The sequence below is a fragment of the Grammomys surdaster genome, unplaced genomic scaffold (assembly GCF_004785775.1).
Source record: "Grammomys surdaster isolate TR1022 unplaced genomic scaffold, NIH_TR_1.0 264, whole genome shotgun sequence".
NCBI lineage: Eukaryota > Metazoa > Chordata > Mammalia > Rodentia > Muridae > Grammomys > Grammomys surdaster.
The window spans coordinates 2,002,553-2,021,335 of record NW_021604705.1 but is presented as its reverse complement, the minus strand read 5'-3'; the positions used below and the strand labels follow the sequence as shown (position 1 = coordinate 2,021,335).

Sequence of the window (18,783 nt, the reverse complement as noted above, 5' to 3'; positions counted from 1 at the left end):
TTATTGTTGCTTACAGTTTCAGAGGGTGAGTGTATGACCATTATTGTGCGAGGCATGGCAGCAAGCAGGCAGGCATGACACTGGGGCAGTAGTGAGAGCTCATGTCTGATCCACAAGCAGGAAGTGCGGATGAGGGAACGTGGTGCTAACCTGGAGTGACATGGGCTTTTAAACCTTAAAGCTCGCCTCCTAGTGACACACCTCCTCCTACAAGGCCACACCTCCTAATCTTTCCTGACAGCAATTCCTTCAAGTAATTCCAGAACAAGCATTCAAACATATGAGCTTACGGGGGCCGTTCTCATTTAAACCACCACAATATGTTTTATTTACATTAATCAAAACTAAGGTAAAACAAATATATACAATTTTAGAAGACGGTTGCTTAGAAAGCATTCTTCTCAAGTCTGTTCTTTAAAACAGTTTAGCTATGACTTAATTACAGTGAGCCAATTAATAAAATTAGAATGATTTAAATGTATGTGAGCTTATACCTCATTGTCATAGGTGAACATTTAATTATCAGACGTAAGCAGACTAACTTTAAATTCTATTGCTTTTATTTTAGTATTTTTTTGTTTTTACTTCTTTTGAGACTCAGCCTGCAACTCACTATATTGATAAGACTGTCCTCAAACTCCTAGAGATCTACCAGCTTCTGCCTCCTTAGTACTAGAATTAAAGGTGTCATGATGCCATTATTCTGTTTTTTTAAGCCTGGGTCTTACTTTGTGGCCAAGCTGGTCTTTAATCCTCTTTCCTCCTGCCTCTGCCTCCTAATGCTGGGATTTTAGGCATGCCCCACCCTGCCCCAACCTGGCTAATCCTATTATATTTTATTCATATTCCTTGACTACTAACATCAATTTTAATTGTTACAATACTTTTGTTAGTTCTTTGAGGATTTCGTACAATGTATGTCATACATTGTATTTTCATACAGTGTTGCATTCACCCTCTGCTTGCTCCTCCTAGATCTGCCTTCAACCTCCTTATCCACACCCAACTTTATGCCCCCCATTCTAATGCACCATGCTAAATTTCTGTTGCTCATATACTCAGTGTGTGAGAAGCCATTCAACAGAGCATCCTCACCCTACCAGGGGCCATATCCTTAAAGAAAACAAATTCTCCCTCCAGAAGCCATCGGCTATTAATGGCTCCTTAGTTAGGGGTGAGGGCTCCTGAAACCCTCCTTCTTCTGTGCTAGAATATTGGTTGTCTCTTCTCATGCAGGCAACCACAGCTGGGGTGAGTACATGAGTTAAGCGATCCTGCCATCCAGAAGACACTTTCATTCTAGTCTTCCTCTGGCCCTTATAATCTCTCTGTGCCCTCTTCTTCAATGAGCCTGGAGCTTCCAGTGGGCGTGGAACATGATATTGATGACCTATATGTAGCTGAGCACTCCACTGACACATAGTCTCTGCATTTTGATCAGTTATCAGTTTATTGGTTAACCAAAATAAACTGCAGAAAGAAAGTTTCTTGATACGGATTAAGCACCCCATGGGTCTGTGGGCATAGAGCTACAGATTTAGACGGCAGTTGACTATTATGTCTATTTAGCAAAGTGAGCATCTGTGCACTCCTCTACTATGAATTCTTGACAAGTGGTACAATACCACATATGCATTTCTTCTTAAGGAATGGGCCTTAAGTCAAGCAGAACATGGCTGGTTAACCCTAAACATCTACACTCCTAATGTACGCATAAGCGTATTGCTATAGATAAAAGTCATTATTGTAGTTCATGGGGTTCACAGCTGGGTTAGGCCACTGAAGACTTTTTTGGCTCATCAGTAGCACATTTTGGTTTTATGAAATCTAGCCATCAGGGAAAAAACTTCTAGTCAGTACCGACTTTATTTCTCTGTGTACTATGACCAAAGCATGTGCTGACTTCAGCAGTAGGGTCTTCCCATCAAGTTCTGATGGGAAACCAGAGACGGAAGCAATGGCCTGTATTGTTTTGGCAGTGTGTGGAATAGCTCTGGCCAACAGCTTAAGGAGAGATAGCCCACCCCTGACCCTGGGCTTTTTGTTTGGTGATCCTTAGTTTCTGGGTGGTGCATTAGCTCCTGTGTGGGATGAGTTTAATTAAAATCATTTGTATGAATGCATATATATTCAAGGCGCTTAGGAGATAGTAAGTTTCCATCTGGCTTTAAAAATCTTTGTTATTAGTTATCCTTCCCCAACTCCCTGTCTCCCTTACTCTCCTACCCCTGTTCCCTTTATCAAGACAAAGCCCCAGTATGTAGCTCAGAGTAACCTGGACCTCATGATGTGGCCCAAGTGGGTCTCAACCTCTTAGGAGTCCACTGCCACTGCTTCCCAAGTGATAGGATTACAAGCATGAGCTACTGCACTTGACTTGTAGGAAAAAAAGATTATTTATTTATTTATTTATTTATTTATTTATTTTTAATTTTTAAAACTGAGGTTCATATGATCCTGGCTGGCCTTGAACTCAGTATGTACCTGAGGCTAGTCTTAAATGTCTGCTCTGGTTACCTTCATCTTCCCAGTGCTAGGGTTGAAGCCATGCATCAGTATATCTAGCATTCCGTGTGTGTGTGTGTGTGTGTGTGTGTGTGTGTGCACGTGTGTACAAGACAGAATGATTCGATAAGAATGAGATCTAGACTTTTCCAATGACCAATATAAAGTAGGTTTAATCTATGACCATTTAATAAATAGTTGAGTTGACCTTCATGGTTGGTGGTGGAGGGTTCAGTTCCAGTGTCTTCAGTGGGCTTGCACTGATACTCATTTTTAAAACACTGCTGTTTGAAAGACTGAATCAAGTCCAAAGGAAAACTCAGTTTTTTCTCCTACTAGTACAAGAACCATGTTATTTTCCAAAGTTATTTTAAGATCTTCAATAAAAGTATAGCTGGACTAAACAGTTTTGGTGATCAGTGAGTTAGAATCTTGGGGCATTGATTTTTTTTTTGGCTCATAATTTACTATATAGTGGTGTCCTGTAGGAAGTGTGAACTTTAATTGGTTTTCTACTAACTCAGACTTCAAGCTATGTCTTGTTTTAGGGGAAAGTATGATTCTAGTTATTTATTGCTAGTTGCTTAGGAGACTTAATGGCTTTTCCTGCCTAATACAAACCCACTGTGCTCCCTCAGAGAGGCTACTGTTAGCATATTTTCTCCAGTAAGTGAAAAAGTTGTTCTCAATGGTACTGTATGATGGGTAGGGCAGCTATGGTGGCATACCCCTTTAATCCCAGCAAGGGCAGGAGGCTCTCTGAGTTTGGGCCAGCCTGGTCTACATAAGTGGGTTCCAGGTCATTGAGGGCTACATAGAGAGTCCTTGCCAGGAGGAGAAAGACTATTTTCGTGTTTTACACTCCCCAAATTATGTATTTTACAAATTAATACTTACTATAATGCTGATGTCACTACTACAGAGTTCCTATTGTCTTAATATTGACCTTCTAAAACACGTGATGACCTGACACTAATACTAGTCACTGGGCTGAGGAATAATGAAAGAACTCACTGTAGTTGGAGTATTGCGAGTATGTGCTACATACTGGACACTAATGGGCAGGTTTCACACATGCATTAAGCAGTCTTTTCTTTGTTATCCTTAGTTTGCATGTGAAGAAACTGAACACAGAGTTGAACATACTGGCTTAAGAATTTGGAGTCAAGGAGTCTAGGATTTGTGCTTTTATCCACCAAAGTCCAAGGCTCTCTGGAAACAATAATAATAGTGAAGGAATTAAAATGTAATTTTTTTTTGACTCCAGTACTTCAGTAACATCTCCTTTGACAGTTGTATTTAGTAAGTTGTAATGTGGAGATATAATTGGCTCAGATGAGTCTCAATTATTCTCTAAAGAAAAATTTCCATTCTTCCAAAGAAGACCAAGTGCCTGCAAAGGATGCCCTATATTCTCCACCATTTGTTCCTGCAGCTATTTTTAGTCCTGCTTTGTTCTCTATAGAAGTTAAATTGTGCATTGTTCGTTACAGGGAGGCATAGTGGCTTCCACGCCGTTATGTCTGAAATGATGCTGCCTTGCACATGGCACACACATGCTCCATCCTCAAACCCCTCTTATGCCTACATATACATTTATCTGCATCTGGAGAACATGTGAAATTTTATGAGCAAGAGTAATGAAGCTGAAACATATCATCATCTTGCCAGAGACTTGAAGAGATTTGATTACATCCTTGCCAAAGTGCTTTAAAATGTCCACCCTCCTCCCCCACCACCTCCCTTCTTTCCAACACACAAGGGAGCTGCACAAATCTAATAAACGGATGGAGAAAATGTTTGGTCCTCCCTCACACATGCATTAGCTATTCAGGTCAGCGAGCTAACTGTACTTTTTGTCTACTACCAAGCATCTGTGTGTTTCACATCTCCTCTGTGGGCTTGATGGGGTGTACACTTCCTCTCTGGCAGGCTTATGCAAACATATGCTCCTCTACCGTACTGTAATCAGTGTGGTTCAGGAAGGTCTCCGGTTTCACGATTTGATTCTCCTTGAGTTATAGGAAAAAAAGAATTCTCTGGGGATTAAGTAAATTTCCTTTTCCTTTGGACTGAAGCAAGGTAGCTGTAGGCCCGTCATCATATATAATGCATCAGCTCCTTAATGGAGTTATAAAGATTACGAGTCATTGTAACTCTGTACCTTAAAGAAATTGTATTGGCCCATTACCAGTTGATGCAGGTCAGGTGTCCTTGTGGCGGGCGTACAGAAAATGAAGTGGCAGCTGCTGTCAGCATGAGTTCCCTTCCCAAGCTTTGCTTGCAAGCTCTTTAGTAGAAAGTCCCTCTGATTTTCTTTCTTATTTTAAAGCTTCTCTTTGCCCAATTAAATATCCAAAGAATTATTTCATTTGTTAATATTCAAAATCTTATCTATAGACTTAAAATACATTTTCAGCATACACACACACATATATATGTATATATGTGTGTATATATATATATATATATATTATATTAAAGTAGCACCAACTAATTGTGTTTTGTATATAGATCTAATATAGCAGAAGGAGTTTTTCTATTTTTAATTCTGAAACCAACCTTTTCATTGTGAAATGTCTTCCAGTCTACTCTTGGTAGTTTCTTTTTGTGTCAGAGTGTACTTTTGATAGAGTAATTACAATCAAACAAGAAGTTACTTTAGCTAGCTTGAAACACACACACACACATATTTCTCTTGATGTCATTCTAAAATACAGTTATGTTCTTGTTCATTATTAAATTCTTGCTTTCCAGTGAGTATTAATATAATATAAAATAAAATAAAAAGATATAGTAAAAACCAGAGACTCAGTACCCTAGGTATTGAAAAGTTTGAATACTTATAGAGATTTTGGATAATAATTTATGAAGGATCCAACTGATGTGTGTGTGTGTGTGTGTGTGTGTGTGTGTGTGTGTGTGTGTGTGTTGCATCAGTGTGAGAAATGGCTTAAATGTAGACTTGAAACTCTTACAAACTCAGACATGGCGCTTCAGAGGCTAAGACATTAACACTAGAGATTTATGGCAAAGGGGAGAACACCTCAGGTTCTCATATTCTATGCAATTCTTATTCCTTCAGTTAATGTGAAGAGAGCACTGGCCATCCATACAGGATGCAGTACATAATTCAGTTCTTGCCTTCATGAAGCTCATCTTTAAGGAGCTAAAGATATCTTTTAACTTATTTACTCCCACCCCCCATTTCCTGTAAATTATGTAATTAGTAAGTGTTTTTAAAACGACTGCACGTTGCTGTGAGTGTACTCTGTGGTAGGCTTCATCTGGTCAGACTGCTGGGTCAGAGAAGATACATTAATTCTTCAGTGCTGAAACTGAATGTGGGGCCTTTCCTGGGCACGGTAGGCAAATCCTCTACCATTGAGCTACCATCAGCTCAGAGACATTCTTCGTGAAATGATACTGCGCTCAAAGTTTGAATAACAAATATTTGGCAGGCGAGATGGCATCAGAACATTCCCTGGCAGTACACTTAGCATATTCTGAGGGCCTTGAGACTTTGATGCAGAACATGGTAACCTGTGAACAGAAAGAAAGTAGAAGGGTAGACAGGGAGAGTGGAGCAGGGTGACTGGGAGGACCAGAAGGAACAGGCAGACCAGGAGGACTAGGAGGATTGGGAGGATCAGGATGACTGGGAGGATCAGGAGGACCAGGAGGAGGAGGGATGCATGTGGGTCCACACGTCTCTTATTCTTCTCCTAGCCCTCTTTATCTCAGAAAATGTGTCTGCATCTGTCTCTGGAATGCTGACTGTTGGATTGATGATCCCAAGGTATTCCACATCATTAGAAACATTTTGGAAAAGGTCTACTTTTGAAGACATGCTATCTTTCTCACTAAGTAAAAATTTACAGATGTCCGCAGTAATGTTAGCAGATGAGACCTCAGGGCAGATCTGTAGTTTGGAAGCAGAAACACTCAGGCACTATGAATACTGTTAGAGCTAGGTAGATGAACCGTAGCTTCTGATTGAACCAGTTAGTATCTGAGGCCTCAGACAATTTATTGATGCTTGTGTGCTTCATTCTTCTTTTCTGCTAACAAAGGGGAAGCAAAGGGGCGAACAAAGCTTTGGCTGCGGAAAGGGTGCTGTAAATGCCAGTGTGGGCTCAGGACCAAGGCCGAGTGGCAGCGTGTAGAGGGTGTCTGGGCACACTGGTGGTGGCTTTCGACCACTCTAACTGCCAGTTTCCAAATCTGCTCATGGCACAGCCAACAGGTCAGCCACGGCCCTTCCCTTGGCTTTGCCGATTGTGTATGCAACATTTCGCTTAACGTGCATGCTTAGAACACATGCTAGTTCATGCTCGTGGAATGATACAGAAGGACTGAATTGCCCACATACTGTAAGTGTGCTAGTGTCTCCTGACCTCCCAACAGTGCGGATGCAAAAAGTCCATTTTTGAGAGATCTGGTGAATGTATTATTTTTCCTGCTAGAAGGATGTTTGATGAGTGTGAACAGGATCAGTTAGTGAGCCATATGCTCACCCCTGGAAGTTTACCTTCTTTCCCAAGGCTGGCTCATACTCAAATTGTAGAGACACGTTTTAGTCGGTTTTAAATTCCAACGTACAAATTAGAGCCAATTGAACTGGTTCATGATAAAATTTCTGTAATTTTAAGATATTTCACACATATCAAAATTATGTCAGATATTTTAAAAAAAAGAAACCTATGTAAGATTTAACATATTAGTGTTTTACTGCATTTGTTTCCAATCTGTGTGTGTGTGTGTTATGCATAGTGTGTAGTATATGTGTTGTGTGAATGCATATATGTGTGACACATGAGTGGTATGGTGCATGCATGTGACGTATATGTGTATATGTGAAATATGTATGGTCTGTGGTGTATGTGGTGGTGTGTATGGGAAGGGGAGTGGGATGGAAACCAGCACTTTGTGCATGTAACATGTGCTTTCCATTTGAGCTCCATTCCCTTGTATCTTCACCATATCTACCTGTGCATCCTGACATCTACTTTTCCTGCATCCCTGTTTCTACTCTTCCAGTTTTGTCTCGCTATATTTATTCTTTATTCTTTTGTTGAGTGAGTCATATTAGTTTAGTATATTTTAAAAACAACTATTTTCTTTACTATTGTTTACTTTTGAATAATTTCTCCTTTTATTTTTGTGATTTCCTTTTACTTAAATATTTTCCACAACAGACTCAATGATGTGTACCTGTAACTCCAGCAGTCAAAAGGCAGAGGTAGGAAGGTTACTACAAATTTGTGGCCTGTCTAGTGTATATAGCAAGTCCCATGCTAGCCTGGGCTACTTAGTGAGACTTTGTCTCATAAAAACAAAACAAGAAAAACAGCAAAAGAACTTCCCTATTATTCTTTGTGTTGCTCAATGAGTTTAATATTTGACCTACTAAATATCAGTTTTCTTTTGTTCTTTCTATTTTTCTGTAAACCTCCAGCATCCAACTATGTAAAATGTACTCTTTTTTTTTTTTTGAGGACTGACGTCTAAAATTTATTTCTAATGTTAATTTTTTTTATAATTTATTTTTTCTCAAATCGTAATTCATTCACACAGCGGTTATAAACACAGAAAGGCAGGATGTGGGGAAGGGAATGACACTGGAGTGTGGGTGTTCAGGGGGAATACAGATATCTTCAGAACCGGGTATCGGCTGGGTGAAGGTTCAGGGGACAAGTCACTATGACTCTGCCTATGACTCGCTTATCCTTATCTAAGTTGGTATTGTCTGCCAAGGCTACCTATTTACAAGGTCTGTGACTACTCAGGCTTGTGGATTTCCACAAAAGCTGCCTGTTTACATTAGCTTATAGCCATCTGTTTCAATGTTTTTCCACTGAGACCCAAGACTTGGTGTTAGTATACATGTATGACAGGCCTATTGCTGATTTTAGGCCTATGGCTGATTTTAGGCCTTCAGTGTGTAAGCAGGGCTGCCCCTGACATCTCCTCCCTTCTCTAAGTATAGAAGGGCTGTGGCAATTCTAAACTTTCGAAGGCAGGGATAGAGGCCTGACCTCCAGTATTTGAAGGGGACCTTGTAATGGCTCCAGTCCCCCTGTCGTTGTCCAGTGAGGCATGAGGGCCATACCCGTCCCGATGTCTTTTACCTGGAGAGGGGATACTTTTGACATCAACCCCTATGCAGTCAGGCTTGTCCCTCAGGGAACCCAGATAGATATTTTTATCTTTTGTTTATATTCCCTTGCAGTGCTTAGCCTCGCAGCCTAAGCAAGAATTCAGGTCGCCTGTCAGAGGGGGTTCTGGGTGGCCCCTCTCTGCTTGGTCTAGGGGCAGAAGTCCCTCCTTTTAGGTTGGGTGGAGATGGGTTTTGGAAACACCCTGTATAAAGTAACAACCTCATCTTGAGTCTCGTGGTCTTCCATAGCTAACTTATGATAATATATCTGAGTAGGTTTTGCTACCAAATTATTTATCTGTTGTATCACAGAGTTAGTCCGTCTATTTGAGGGCCAGGGACCAGCAGAAAAAAAGCAAAAAGAACCCAAATAATGGTCCCAAGATGGAAATAGGGTTGACAACCTTGGAGGGGCTGAAAACCAATTCTTGTACCAGCATTCATCTGTCTCTTTCTCTCTCATTTTTCTTAGGGCCTTCACTGACGTATTTCATGCTCTCTTTAACCCTCCTTGTCTTGTCTATGTAAAGGCACCCTTCTTCTTTAAGGGCTGTACACAGTCAAGAGCTGTACACAGCCTTTTCTATTGTAATAGAGTAAATCAAGTCCAGTAAGGATCTTTGTGATTTTAGGAGGTCTCTTCAGACAGTGAAACGAGGGATTTCTTCAGATTAGTGATGTCAATCTCTAGCTGTTTGATGTTCTTGTCAGTGGCCCTTCAAAGGTCTGAGTAGTATAAGTTCAGAGACCAGCATCTGGATTAGAACTTCTAACAGCAGACATCAGGGGTGATTCATTTTTACCTGGGATGCTGCCTGAGTTAAAGCTCCTGGGAGTCCCTCTTTCTCTCGGTTTTCTAGGGTTGGGTGCGGAGCTGCCGCCTGTGACCTGCTCTATGCTCGGGCCCAGACCGGACCAGACTGGAAGTCTCTCTTTTTTTTTTCTATCTCTCTCTCTCTTTTTTTTTTTTGTTTTTTGTTCTTGAGACAGTCTAGTCTTAAACTTCTGAGTTTAAGAGAGCCTCTCTTCGTAATCCCTGAGTGCAGATATAACAAGTGTGCTCCAGTGATCCCAGCTACAGTATTCGCCTCACATTCCAGCAGCATCCTGGGACATTGGCTACATATCTTAGATTACTTAGATTCTTAACTTGACTCATAAATTATTTACATCTTTAGAAGTAACTTTCAATTGTTTCAAATTTTTATATTTAGCATTTTAAGTGTTCTAATCATATATTTGTTGGTTTGAAATTTTATTCCTTTGTGATAAGTGCAGTCTACAAGATATCGGTTCTTTAAGTGTTGGCCTGGTATTTAAAGGGAGTAAAAATGTTGGTAATCTTTAAGTTTCAAGATAGCTTGTAAATCAGGAAACCAGGAGATATGCTGATTCACCTCCTTCCTTCATTTTAAAGAAAAATAGCGTCAGTAAGAAGAATGATCAACTCATGCCTCTGGGGCAGTTTGTGAATAAAAAGCACCTTTGTTTCATGCTCAGCATCTTTTAAAATCCAGCACAACCTTAAATGCCTACTTGCCTTTCTCCATTGACACTGAGGAGTTCTTCCTTTCCTTAGTAAGACAACACTTGGTGCCTGACTCTGTCCGGGCGACTCCACAGTCATTCAGGGAGGGGAGGAGGGATTTGAATGTTTTAGGACTCAGGGTCAGGAAGGAAGGGAGATGCTGCAAGCGAACCTGTGCTTGGCTGCTAGAAAGGACCGCTGTCTTCCTTTCTACAAAGAAGTAGTAGATGGGAGAATGATAAAATGGAAGTGACCATAACTCTATGCGTTTGCCCCGCCTACTCTCTGCCATCTTCCCTCGCTGTCACCATGGTGCGAATGAATGTTCTGGCCGATGCTTTCAAGAGCATCAACAACGCCGAAAAGCGAGGCAAACGCCAGGTCCTCATCGGGCCGTGTTCTAAAGTCATCGATCGGTTCTTAACTATGATGATGAAGCATGGTTACATCGGAGAATTTGAGATCACTGATGATCACAGAGCTGGGAAGATCGTTGTGAACCTCACTGGCAGGTTGAACAAGTGTGGAGTTATAAGCCCTAGATTTGATGTTCAACTCAAAGACCTAGAAAAACGGCAGAACAGTCTGCTCCCATCACGCCAGTTTGGTTCCATTGTGCTGACAACCTCTGCTGGCATCATGGACCTCGAAGAGACAAGACAAAAACATACCGGAGGGAAAATCCTGTGATTCTTTTTTTAAATGTAAAGCATAAATAAAAAGCCTTCGTGGACTGTGAAAAAAAAATAAAATGGAGGTGAAAATAAAGTGAAATGAATACAGGGGAAAAACAGACAAAAAAAAAAGCAGTTTTTATCACCTTCATTACAGATTCTCAAATAGTTACAATATTTCTGTTAATGTTTTTCTTTTTCTTAAGACTTATTTATTTTTCATTTATATGAGTCCACTGTAGCTGTCTTCAGACACACCAGAAGAGAGCATCAGATCCCATTACAGATGGTTGTGAGCCACCATGTGGTTGCTGGGAATTGAACTCAGGGCCTCTGGAAGAGCAGTCAGTGCTCTTAACCACTGAGCCATCTCCCCAACCCTAATGTTTTTCTTTATTTACTTGTTTACTTTGGTTTTACTGAGACAGGATTTAGAAGACAAGGTTGACCTCAGACTTCCTACCTAGCCAAGAATGGTCATGATCTACTGCCCTTCCTGTCTGTACTTCTTAATGCTAGGCTTATGGGAGAGCGACACTGTGCCTGTTTCCCTCCCCTCCCATCCTCTCCCCTCCTGTCCCCTTCCTTCCTTTCCCTTTCTCTCTCCTCCTCTCCTCTCAATTTTCTCCTCTCCCATCCCCTCCTTTCCTCTTCCCTTCCCTTTTTATTATTCTTTCATAAGAAAAAACTAACAAAATAGTTTTCTTCCTTTATTTTAGATATGCCTAATAAGTTTTCTTTTGCTATGTGTCTTTATCATCTTGTTCATATTCAAATATCCAATAAAGCATAAGGTTTCAAGTAATATATATTATGCTAAACACCTCATGTAGTGCAACACATTGAAATTTTATTATTTATAAAAGATACTATGATGTGGTAGTTTCCTAGAAATAGTTATAATTCCGTGGCTTTATAATTACATAGTCAGTGTATGTGGCCCATGTCGAATTCCATTCCCCTAGTTTAGAGCCACATCTGAGCGAACCTGGCAAGAGCCATATCCACATTGCAGTAATTTATTACAGAGAAGCTCTTCGTGGGAATCTAAAACTTTCAGTAGCAGTATCAGACAACTGAAGAAGAATTTCTCTTGATTTGGAATCCACTGTTAGACTTAATAATAGAATGGAAGATCTGCTTTTTCATGTTATTTGGTAAAAATAAATGAGTACTTGATGTGTGTGTGTGTGTGTGTGTGTAACAGAGAGAAGGGAAATGTGTGTGAGTGTGTGTGTGAATATGAAAGAGGACATGTGTATGAGCCTATGTATGTATGTGTGTGCATGTGTGTATGGATGATATGTATGTGTATGTGTGTGAGTGTGTATATATGCATGTGTGAGTGCATGTGTATATGCATGCATGAGTGTCTGTGTGTGCATGTGTGTATGCGTGTGTGTATATAAATGTATGTCTATATGTATGTTAATATGTGTGTGCATGTGTGTACACATGTGTATATGCATGTGTGCATGTGTGTTTGTGTATGTGAGTATGTGGGTGTGTATATATGTGTGTGTACATACATGTGTGAGAGTGTGTGAGTGTGTATATGTGTGAATATGTATGTGCATGTGTCTATGCATATATGTGAGTATCTATATGTACGTGTGTGTGTATGTGTGTGTACATGTTTGTAGGAGTGTGTGAGAGTGTGTCTATGTGTGTGAGTGTGCATGTGAGTGTGTATATGTGTGTATATATGTATATATGTGTGAGTGTGTATGTGTCTGTTTGTGTGTATGTGTATTATATGCAGATGTGCTCAGAGGAATAGGGGTTGAACTCAGGTGACTTCCTTAGTTGCTTCCCACCTTATACACTGAGCCAGGATCTCTCACTTGAACTCAGAGCTCACTGTATCGGTGTGGGTCCTGGGGTGTGAACTTCTGTCCTCATGCCTGTAGAGCAAGCACTTACTACAGCTGAGCTATCTCCTCAGCCCCTAACTGAGAATTGCGTTTTCCTTTTTTAAAGATTTGTTAGTTTGTTTTCTTCACTATGTGTATGAATGTGCCTATGTGTGTTTACGTGCATTACCTGGGTGCACATGCCCAGGGAGGTCTGAGGGTGACAACTGGAGTTACAAGTAGTTGTGAGCCACCTGATGAGGGAGAGTGAGGGTTAGGCTGGGGACCAAACCCAGGTCTTCTGCAGGAGCAGGAAGAGCTCTTCTGGTTTGTTTATTTTTTTTAAGAGAAAGGTTTTTATTCCCTGTACAGTATTTCACTCAGGCTACATGCTGCTCAAAGCCTCAGAGGGAATCTGGAAGGTCACCATGCCTCAGCTCCCTTTCTGTCTTCTGTATTCAGTCAGCAATGCCCCTTGACAAGCAGAGCCCAGACCAGTCCAGCCAGTCCCCCACAGAAGCGAGCTATAGATGCTGTCCCACCAGAGTCCTGTCACCCCAGCAAGTGTTACAGCTCTTCCCAAAAGGTCTCCAAGTCAGGAGAGGAGAAAGAAAGAGAACATGAAAATAAAATCCTAGGCCAACAGCCAGAGGAAACTTGCAACAGGAAGGTAACCAAATGAATGAATGAATGAATGAATGAATGAATGAACATTGACTTCAAGGCTAGAATGTGTCATCTTTCAAAAACAAAACAAAACAAAACAAAACACCCCAGCGCATAAAACAACTTAAAGGCATTTTCTTTTAATTGCATCAACTGCAATCCTTTGGCAGGCTACCGTGCTGACTATACACACATATACAGCTTGTCTGATTGTTGCGTTGGCTGTGCAGGCTGTGTGAGAGCAAAAGGGAAGACCAGTTCACTTGGGAGTTTTACTAAAGGAGCAAGAAAATGGGCAGGTGGCTCAGCAATTGGCCCTGTAGCTTCTTCCATGGCACGGTTCATAGAAAGTGGCAGATGGGAACAGGGAAGGAGAGCAGGAAACCAAACCCAGGCAGATTTTATGTAAAAGTATCTGGTACCTATGGCTATCATGGTAGGCCAGCAGTGGTCTGGTCTTGGGCTCTTGCTCTATGATATGGTCTACAGAGATATTCTACAGAGATATTCCTTTTGAGTATGATGAAAGAGATCATCTAGAGACAAGTGTTCTTCAGGCAGAGGGTCTCTACAGAACATCAGCATCTCATTAGATGACACCTGGCCCTGAGACCATCAGATCAGCCATCCTTAGAAGAAACATGGACTCATTTCTGGATGCAAGATGCTCTCCTACCCCAGGCAACTGCAAGATTGATCTGAACAACCTGCTACCAGCACCCAGCAAATAGCAGCCTTTCTGTCTGATGCCCCAGGAAGGAAGAGCTTCTGTGTCTCCTACTTCCAGCAGGAAGTGACATCTCAGTCTAGACTCCAGGTTCCTGGAGCAGTTTCCCTCAGGGAAGGGACTCTGCTTCAAGTGTCCCAGGTGGAGCAGCCTCCCAGAGTAGGGTGGGGAACTTTACTTCAAGTGTCCCAGGCTCCCTCTGTAGATGCTGCCTGTGATTGTTGCATTGGTTGTTCATGCCGTGTGAGAGGTTAGCTTTGAAACAGTTAAGTAGAAAGCAAAAGGGAAGACCAGTTGATCTCTCTACTTCAAGTGCCTAGTCTCTCTATAGACGCTCTCATGGTATCTAGTATTGCTGGGCTCCACTGAATCCTGGAGGGGGGCATAGGAGTCGATCAGAAGCCTTCCCTGGAACTTTAGTCACCACAGAGACCACAGGTCACTAAGATGGGCAAGGGTAGGGGAAAACATGTTGGTGATGGGAGAAAATTAGCATTGCATTTAAGTCCATGTCACCTCTTCTAACTCCTCTGAGTGCCTTCTGTGGGGACTGCAGCTGTCTTGGGAGAAATACTTGAACTTACCTCTGACCTGATACTTCTTCAAAAATCTGTAAGTGTTCTTGATCTCTAAATCATCCTGATTGAACAATGTTAAGTGAAGTTATAAGACACTAGAATAGCTGACTACAGGTTTGAGATTTAGATTAATCATACTAGATTAGTGACATTTCAAAAGAGACCAGTTTATAGAAGGAAAATATCTGAAAATTGTTGAGTCTAAAAACTTGCTTGGTTGTATTTAAAGAGGTGAGAAGTTGAAGAGTATTCACACAAAATTCATGTCAGGAAACAGAAATGTTCCACTAGCCTCAGCAACTGGGATCCTTCACAGGAGGGAGTTCAGACATGGAGATACCATGACAAACGCCCTGGGAATGTTTGGTGTGAAGAATCAGGAAGACATCTAGGATTATGTCTACACCAATGAGGTGGTTGGCAGTCACTGTAGGTTAGAAAGAAACCAGGAAAGATTCATTCCCCCAGAGCCTTCAGGGGAAGAAGCTCTTTCACTTCAGATTTGGATCTGAAATGTGAAGAATGAGTATCTGTTGTCTTAAACCCACCTAGTTTTGGTCATTTGTTATGGTAATCCAAAGAGACTAATACACAAGAGGTTTGTCTTTATTTCATTATAAGCAATATAGAAACCGTTAGTATATCTAGTGGAGTTGCCTGAGTCTTCATATAGGAGACAAGCTGGGTTCACATCTCTGGAAATGCCCTTGTATCGCATTTAAAAATTGGTCACCAGGGCGTTCATGAGCTGGAACTCCTGGGAGCTGCCATAGCATAGTCTTCATACTTTGTTTTGAATAACTGACATTACCCTGGGGAAATCAGTGGAATGCTTGCAGAACAATAAAAATAGATGCTAAGCTTACTGTGTCCCCAGTGGGCCATTTGTTGGTAAGCCCAGAGCTCATGAGAAAGTTGTCTGTCTGTATTTTGTGATGTTCACACTTTCCTAATAATATTAACTCCTTCCTTATTGCTTTTATTCATACCACAATAGGTTTTTTTTTTTTTTTTAGTTTTTCTTGTTCCTTTTGGGTGAAAAATTTTGCTACAGTAATAATGTTTTATAGATTTTTCTCCCGGACAAGAACCATGAGTCAAAAGGGAGGGGCATGGGAAGAAAAACTCTTCAAGGGAGGACTGGGATGGAGGCAACATTTTGGATGTAAATAAATAAAATAATTAATTAATAAAAGACTTTTTTTGGTCAGGTAGTTTTAACTCATTAATTTTTGAAATGTTTTCTTTTCCTCCTTTTATTGAAAATATCTTTTTTTCTTATATAATACACCCTGATTACAGTTTCTCATTTCTCTACTCATTTCAGTCTTCTGAAATCCACCCCTTTTCTGTCTCTCATTGAAAAAAACAGGCTTCTACGGGGTAGTAATAGAATAAACTGAAATAGGATACAACAATAACTAATACATATCCTTCGCATACTTACGGGTTCCACTTTAGGTTTCTTAATGGGATTCCTCTGTATACGAAAGACTCAGTCTCTGCATTGACATCTGTTTCGTGTGCATTTTCTTAGGCTCTTTTCTTTCTATTTGTTTTCTTCTATTCCCATGGATTAGTTTTTGTTTTATCTTAATACACACACACACACACACACACACACACACACACACACACACACACACAAATAGAAAAAATAAGATAAACGAAAAGCCCTGACATAATTCTTGAGACAAGGAAGCTCCATGGATACTGCTGAGCTTGTTTTCTGTTGACCATCTACTGCTGGGCATGCAGCCTACCCTGAAGAGTACTTTGTTTCCACAGGAAGAATCATTTAGAAGAAACTACATTTTCATTTGTAAGTAATTAACTGGATTGGGACATGTGTCCACATCTCCTTTTAGCTGTGGGACCCATCTGTTAGAGACTGCATAATGTCTTAGTATCTGAGTTCATATGCGCGTGGATCCTGTTGATTTAGAGGGCCTTGTTTTCTAGGTGTCCTCTATCCCCTCTGGCTCTTATGCTCTTCCCACCTCCTCTTCCAATGGATTTCCTGAGCCCTAAGGGGATAAATTTGATGGAGACATCCTTAGGGGTGACTGTTCCAAGGTCTGTCATTCTCTGTATAATATCTGGCCTATGAGTTTGTGTATTAGTTCCCATCTGCTGCAAGAGGAAGCTTCTCTGACAATGGCTGAGCAAGGCACTGATCTGTGATACAGCAGAATATCATTAGGAGTCATTTTATTGCTACTTTTTTTTTTTTTAGAATGGTAGTATTTAGTTTTACCCACAGTCCCTGACCTTTCTAGTCTTCAGATCTTGGTCACCCAAATAGTGTTGGGTGTTGGCTTCATCGTATGGAGTTGTCCCTAAGTCAGATTAAACATTGGTTGGTAACTCCTACACGCTTTTGTGCTACCATGTCACTAGTATGTCTTGCAGGCAAGATAGTATTGTTGATCCAAGGGATTGTGGTTAGCTTGGTGTGTTTGTTTCTCTTTTGGTAGCATTCGGAGTACCTTCCTGTATCAAAGATGCTGGAATATAGGCGTGAATGTGCTGTAGGCAACAGCTTCACATTCTATATTTTTTGCATTGTGTTGGTGTTTTCTTCATCAATGAGGCCTTGTCATGAGTTTCTGGAGAGCAACCTATAGTCTTGGCAATGGCTGGGTTGTTTCTGGGCCAATGAACTTCTTTGGCCAATTAGATGTAACCCAGTTCTGGTCCTGGAAGCTTTATTTGGTGATAAGATATGTCCAGTTGGGACTTCCCCTGTTGTTTGACAGTTTCATTTATATCCCTTTCATATATTTATATATTTTATGAAGCTTCTCCTGTATTAGGTTTTCATGCCTGCCTGAGGCCAGCCCCAGCTTGGTGGGAGGAGAAGGTGATCTTCTTTCTTCTCCTCCGGTTGATTCTTCTTGAGGCAGCCAAGGGGGCTGGGAGTTGGAAGAGCGTCGGTGGGGGTAAGACTTGGTCTTACGAGATATTTAAGGTTGCTGTATAATAAGGTTTACTTCTCTAAGTTACTAAAGTTTACTTACTAGGCTACTGTAGCTGGCCTGCCCTCTGTTATCCTCTGTCTGGCACTTAACACCTCAGCCGAGGGACAGCAGAGAATTAGGCAAATATCCTTAGTACTCTCTCTGCTGGTACTGCCAGGCTCTAACTTAGGTCTGTTGGTTTGAGGTCTCAGGAAGAAAAGACACTTAAAGAAGTTATTGTAGTTTATTACTAAGTGTAACAAGTTTCCTATGAAAGCTAGCTAAGAGACAAAGTAGGGAAAGGTAAAAAATTCTAACAAAGGAAAAATTCTAAGTGGAGAGAATCTAAGCAGGGAAGAAAGAAAAAGGGAGAGAGGAGAGAGAAAAGGGAGAGAGAGAGGAAGTGAGAGAGAGAAAGTGAAGTGAAGTCGCTAAGGAATGTCCCTTTGTCTTATGCATCATTCAGAGTACCTGATCACATGTTAAAAAGTTCATTACAAGTTCACACCAAAATTCAAATCGTAAATTGAAATAGAAGTTTACAACAGAGAATGTTTACATGCATATCCATTAGGAGTAATTATCTGACTAAACATCCATCATCTGTCTAGCTCCACAGGTTCACTGAAGGTTTAAAACTATAAGAAATTAGTGAAGTTTTGTATAGATAAACTCAGACAATATTTTCTCTTCTGTCCTAGCACCTATAATAAATCATGAGTTCCCTTTTAGTGACCTTTGATTAATTGTTTTACAACCACCTTGGAATGTGCTCTGAGCAGGAGGGAGTCTGATTACTATCTAAGGGCTGTTAACTGATGACACTTGGGAGACTGGCAGAGTTCTCATAGCAGTTTTGACTATCAGAAAGGGACTTAATAGCAGTCCCACTATAAAAGAGCTTAACAATCATTGATATTATTTTAGGAATTCTTATAGAATCATCATTAAGACTTAAGAAGTCATCTATTTGTCTATATAGCATCACTACAAGACAGTACATCTTCGTGGGTCTGCAGAAATCTGCTCCAAAGGGGAGTGCTATTGCTTAGTGATTGTTATATATGTTAAATAATGATAATAATAATAATAATAATAATAATAAATAGGAAAAGCATATTAATAGCAGGAT

The 18,783-nt window shown here is 40.7% G+C and overlaps 1 protein-coding gene and 2 pseudogenes across 9 annotated transcripts in view; all 3 read left to right on the top strand.

Moving 5' to 3' along the window:
* The window catches only part of Adam22 (ADAM metallopeptidase domain 22), a 237,439-nt gene that overhangs the window by 125,581 nt on the left and 93,075 nt on the right, over positions 1-18,783 (top strand). The gene's annotated exons all lie outside the window — the stretch shown is intronic.
* Positions 10,503-10,883, top strand: LOC114628091 (annotated as a pseudogene).
* Positions 13,860-14,117, top strand: LOC114628124 (annotated as a pseudogene).